Source organism: Mytilus galloprovincialis, chromosome 5 (genome assembly GCF_965363235.1).
Source record: "Mytilus galloprovincialis chromosome 5, xbMytGall1.hap1.1, whole genome shotgun sequence".
NCBI lineage: Eukaryota > Metazoa > Mollusca > Bivalvia > Mytilida > Mytilidae > Mytilus > Mytilus galloprovincialis.
The window spans coordinates 35,389,961-35,395,960 of record NC_134842.1 but is presented as its reverse complement, the minus strand read 5'-3'; positions in this window follow the sequence as shown (position 1 = coordinate 35,395,960).

The following is a 6,000-nucleotide window of genomic DNA, read 5'->3' as shown; positions in this document are numbered from 1 at the left end:
AAGAAGAACTTTAGTGACTATATTTCTATTCCACAGCTTCCCTTGGGGCATTGAAATTTGACACTGAGAATAAATTTGAAATAGGATTTGTTCCTATACATCGTTTTTCTTTTTGCAGAAATATCTTTATCAAAATTTGAGATTTTTAAGACACTAGGCTTTCTCTGCATAGTTTACACTGGGAGTCACTTTGGAAAAGAAAAATCATGCTTGTACATCAGATTTCATTGAAATCCTTGCACAGAAAGAATTTTCTAAAAAGTATTTATATTAAAAAAAAGTTAAACCTCAGTTTACCATCCAAATTTTCCCAGAAATTAATCCGTTTGGAGAAAAATATTATACAACAAACCCTAACCCAATAAATCTGTATTAATCATAATTCTATCACAAAGCAATGTTTCCCACATTTTTTTATTTTTAAGTAGGTTTATTCGGGAGAAAAATACCAAATTGCAATACAGCGAGGAAATCCCGCACCCGGAGGCGTGCTTCAGTGTGTCCCGAAACAAAAATATGTATTAGTTCAGTGATAATGGACGTCACACTAAACTCCGAAATATATATAAAAGAATCTAAAATTAAACATACAAATCTAACAAAGGCCAGAGGCTCCTGACTAAAATTTATGAAAACACACGGTCTCAAGTGTAACGTCACCAGTCACGGTTCAAACGGTACCTAAATTGAACCGAGTACCCAAATTGCACCAATTTAAATAACGTGAATTTATATATAAAAGTTAAAGAAACAGTATAGATTGCTAATACAAAAAAAGGTGTTGGTTACTGTTGAAGGCCGCACGGTGGCCTATAGTTCTAAATTATCTGATCTCTGGTGGAGTGTTGTATCGTAAAGCATGCATACCACAGCTTCTATTGTTATCGGTATATATTTATATTAGAGGCATTTTACTTTTATTTTTAAAAACTATTATTATTTCTTCAACAAACAAATCTTGGAGGCATTTACAGTTAGGTGGGAATCTCTGCCTGTCCGTCCGTCCCTCTTCGTGTCCGTCATATGATAACTATTGGACCATAAGGTTGATCAAATTTGGAGTTCAGATGCATCATGGGATGAGATGCGTTACTTTAGCCTTTGATTTGGCTGACTCGTATCCTGTGCATGCATTTTGTACCATTGAACTTAGGTTGACTTATCTTGGTATAAGGATGCATCATTGTAGGGGTGAGTCATATATCCTGAAACACTGATCACCCTGACCTTGACCTTGACACCTGGGCCCGTTTGCATAAATCTACTTAAGTTTAAGATTTGATCCAAACGGACGGATTTTTCTACATGTCCTACGATAAATTAATAATACGATTGTATATCTTAACTTAAGTAGTTTTATGCCGACTTGTTTCTTTATTATTATGAGGCTGACCTCATACAGGAACTTCTTAGGATGAAAAATAAGAAGTTAGCAATATCCTTTAACTTTACTTTCCGCTATATAGATGATGTTCTCTCACAATATAATTTAAAATGTGGTCACTATGTGGAACGCATCTATCCCATCGAACTAGAGATAAAGGATACAACAGAGTACAGTTAAGTCTGCCTCATATCTTGACTTACATCTAGAAATTGACAATGAGGGTCAGTTGAAAACAAAACTTTACGACAAACGAGATGATTTCAGCTTCCAAATTGTGAACTTTCCATTTCTATGTAGCAACATTCCAGCAGAACCTGCATACGGAGTATATATCTCCCAATTGATACGCTATTCCCGCGCTATTTCCTATCATGATTTCCATGATAGAGGGTTGCTACTCACAAGGAGCCTATTAAACCATTAAGAGTTCCAAATGGTGAAGTTGAAATCATCCCTTGGTAAATTTTACGAACGCCATCACGAGTTGGTTGACCGTTATGGAATAACCGTTCACAGATGATATCGGATATGTTGCTTACGTCGTAACCACAATCCCGTTCCCTTTTCATGAATGTGACATACCGAATTAGACTATTTACCGCGGTCCTACTAAAAAGCGCCTAGGAGCCCCCGGAGAAAAGAAAAAGCGCCCGGGGAAGAAAATAAAGCGCCCGGGAGAATAAAATAATAATAATTTATAACAATAAATGTTTTCCTGCATAAAAAAATAAAAATAAAATCATTGCTTGTTTTGTCTAAAGTGTAGATAGTGTTGCTGCACTTTTACATTTTAGATTTCAAAATTGTATATAAGTAAATAAGCCGTTAATATAAACAAGAGTATATAGAAGAATCATGAGCGATATTGTCCTCGATCAAAACGTATATTTCGTTATTAAAAAAAATCAGTGCTCGCAACTGCATGGTGAACACTCTTCAAAGTTTTGTATTTTATTAAACACGGTTGAATTGACATTGGAAGATCGTGGAACATGCCTGTCACTAAGAAAAGTTAACCCCACTGCGAAAGCAAATATGATATTCTGGCCTTGTGGAATATGCCGTAAAAATTGTAAAATTTATTATATATTTCTTTTTAAACCAAAACTGTTTAAACCGCGGCTGCTTATCGGTGATTCAATGTTATTTGTTTTATACCAAACACCTCCTTTTAACATGCATAGTATGATTATTTGCTGATGCTGATATACATGTTCGTGTCACTTTTATGATTTTTATCGTTCTTAAATAAAACATTCATACTTGTTTTTGTGCTTTATTGGAAATGTCTATTATCTGAATTTGAAAAATACTTGTGTAAAATTAAAAAAAAAAATCAATGTGCATAAACAATTTCATCGACTCAAAATTGTCTCCTGTCAATACAATTTCAATATATTTTCCCCGGGCGCTTTTTCTTTTCCCCGGGCGCATTTTCTTTTCCCCGGGCGCTTTTTCTTCACCCGGGCGCTCCCGGGCGCTTTTTAGTAGGACCCATTTACCGGGTTTGTAATAACATGAGCAACACAACGGTTGCCACATGTGGAGCAGGATCTGCTTACCCTTCCAGAGCACCTGAGATCACCCCCAGTTTTTGGTGGGATTCGTGTTGATCAGTCTTTAGTTTTCTATGTTGTTTCTTGTGTACTGTTGTTTGTCTGTTTGTCTTTTTTCCTTTTTGGGCATGGTGTTGTCAGTTTGTTTTCGATTCGTGAGTTTGACTGTTCCTCTGGTATCTTTCGTCCCTCTTTTAGCCCTGACCTCAAGTGACTCCCCAAAAATTCAAACTTAGATCTGTATCGTTTGTGTACAAGTTTCCTAACATTTTGTTGAGGGTTACCCAAGTTAGAGAATGGAAACGAAAATTCCGCATTTTTTTCGTTTGTAAAGGAGCATAACTATAATATGGTTATAGTAACACCATTCAACAAAGTTCAAACTTATTCTGTATTTTGTGGTAATAAGCATGGTGTATCATTTTCATAACATTTAGTTGAGGCAAACTAAATGAAGCATTTTTGTTCCATTTGTAAAGGGGCATAACTCTAAAAGGGACGCCACCAAAATCAAACTTGATATGTGTTTTGTGGTTATACGCATTTTGTATAAGTTTCATAAAATTTGGTTGAGGCAAACTAAAGTAAGAGAACAAAACCTACTTTTGAACTTGCTAACGGATGGACAGAGGTAAAAATAAAGTGTAAATCTGCACATCTCAGCTACATGTATAGTACCAATAGGATGACCATTAAACTTGATCAAGGAAAAATGAAACAGCAAATAATTTGGAAAACAGTGTGCAACTGTTAGCGACAACTAGCTAATAAATGTAAACAAAGTTAAATCACTGAGCAACCGATTGAACCTTCTGAGAAATTTAGACTATTGAATATTACGATCAAGAAAGGAAAATCTATAATAGGAAAGTTATTTATTTTATCAGTAATTGTGTGAGGATTTTACTATATGATACATTAAAATTCGTAGGTCTACAATTTGTGCTCCAGAGAGTTTAAATTATATAACTCACCAGGCATTTTGCAAAAAAATGATAAAATAGGCAAACAAGAATATTGGTGTTGAGGCCAAAATGTATCCTTGCTTGTCATTTTTGCTGAAAAGTTTTCATTTGATTTTTTAATGTTCTTAGCAAAGAAGAGGGAAAATGTATATAACTTTTTTCATTACTGATAATTTACTGTTTAAAGTTTTAGTGTATCTGTTATAGTTTTCAATTAAAATTACTAAAATTGGTCACAATAACCAATAATAAATGTCTTGGCAAGAACATAAATTTAAGTAAACAATATTTTATCATGAACTGAAAACAGACAGCATGTACAATACAAGTACACAACATATGAAATTTGAAACATAATAGTCTAAGAGAAACTCATTATGCAGCAGTTTTATTCACCATTTCAGAATGTAATACATTCTGGGTAATATTTTCAAAATGTATACCACACAATCAATTCAATAATGTGACATTCTTTTCATTTTTGGTGTACAAACAATAAAATAACCCATAGTCCTTTAGATTCTGAAATGGCCTATTGAATAGCCTTATATTCAGTCTAATTGTTTAGTGTAAAAATAATATGGCACTAATTATCACAGTGTTGAAATTGTCTTTGGAAAACACTAAGCCAATTTTTATCAGTTAGACAAGAGTCTAAAAAGGATTTTGTAATGCAATTTATATCCAACTTAAGGTAGATAGGGTGTCTTCCTCCATCTTGGATTTGGAAATACCAGAAAACAAGGTCTAGATCTTTAATACAATGTGCAAATTTTTAGAGGAGTAGGTAATTCATGTGTAGGAACTTTCACTTCAATATAGAAAATGACATGTTTAATCATAATTATGGTCGTATTTTACAAAAAACAGAAAACTTTTGTTTGATCAAATTTTTTTCCAACTTTGCCACATAAGGGGAGGCAACTCAAATGCAAGGGCAGATAATTCAGATTTAGGTACTTTTACAATAGAATGTGTTAGGAATTTACCTATTTTATATTGTAGCAAGAAAACAGGTGCGGTGACCCCATTTTTCTTTTTCTTAACTGAAAGCATACTATTAAAGCTATCTTCTCATATGTTATCTCAAAATTCTATGGTGTACTTTAAGCTTTTTTGCAGAAAATTGGGTTTTCCATGCATAACCTATACAAAATCTCTCAATTTTGAACACTGTGTAGCGTGAAAATAAGCCCGGTGACCCATTCTTTTTATTAGTTTTCTTTAAAAGGCATGACATAAACTACGTTTTGGCAAATTATTAAAAAATTCTATGGATAAAAATTTAGACACCCCATCTACCTTAATGACCAAAAGTATCAAATAAACCACATGATTATTTCAAAAGAACACACAAATGTATACTAATTATTTAATCTCATTATTGACTGAATCAGATCATTTCTATCATCTTTAACTAGTACGTCTTTTTGTTCTGAATAATACACAGTTGCCTTTTGCTTTCCTACTTCTTTCATATTTTTAACACCAGGTCCTAGGAGGGCAACATGGTCAGAATGTATGTGTAGCAACGTGAAATATATGGGTCATTTTCAAAAAATGTCGAATTTTGAAATTGAAAATTTTTTTAAAAGTTACTTATTCAAACAACCCTCTACATAAGCAAATCATAACAAACAGTACTTTAAGAACAACATATTAAAAGATGCAATCTTAATGATGTCATACAAGAATATGTTGAAACATTTTTTGATCGGTGGTACATTATTTTGTCTATCCTGTTACCATTTTCAAAAGAAATTTTGGGTTATTAAGAAAAGGTTTAGATAAAATGTTAAGCTTGTTTTACGTAGACAATTAGATGGTTTTCAAGAGAATAAAGTTCTATATATATTCATTCTGTAATATAATAGATTATTTGCCAATTTTCCAGGTTGTACTGAAAAATGCCTCTAAAAATTGGTTTTCAAAGGTTGTAAAAATTACCACCAGTAATGCAAGTCTAAGATATCAATTCATATTGTTCGGCATCTTTTCACCCTTTCAAATAAACCCAACATCAAGTAAATCCCTCATAAGTTAGTTTACTTTTCTCTATATTTCATTGGTAACAGGAACGTACGTTTCTGAT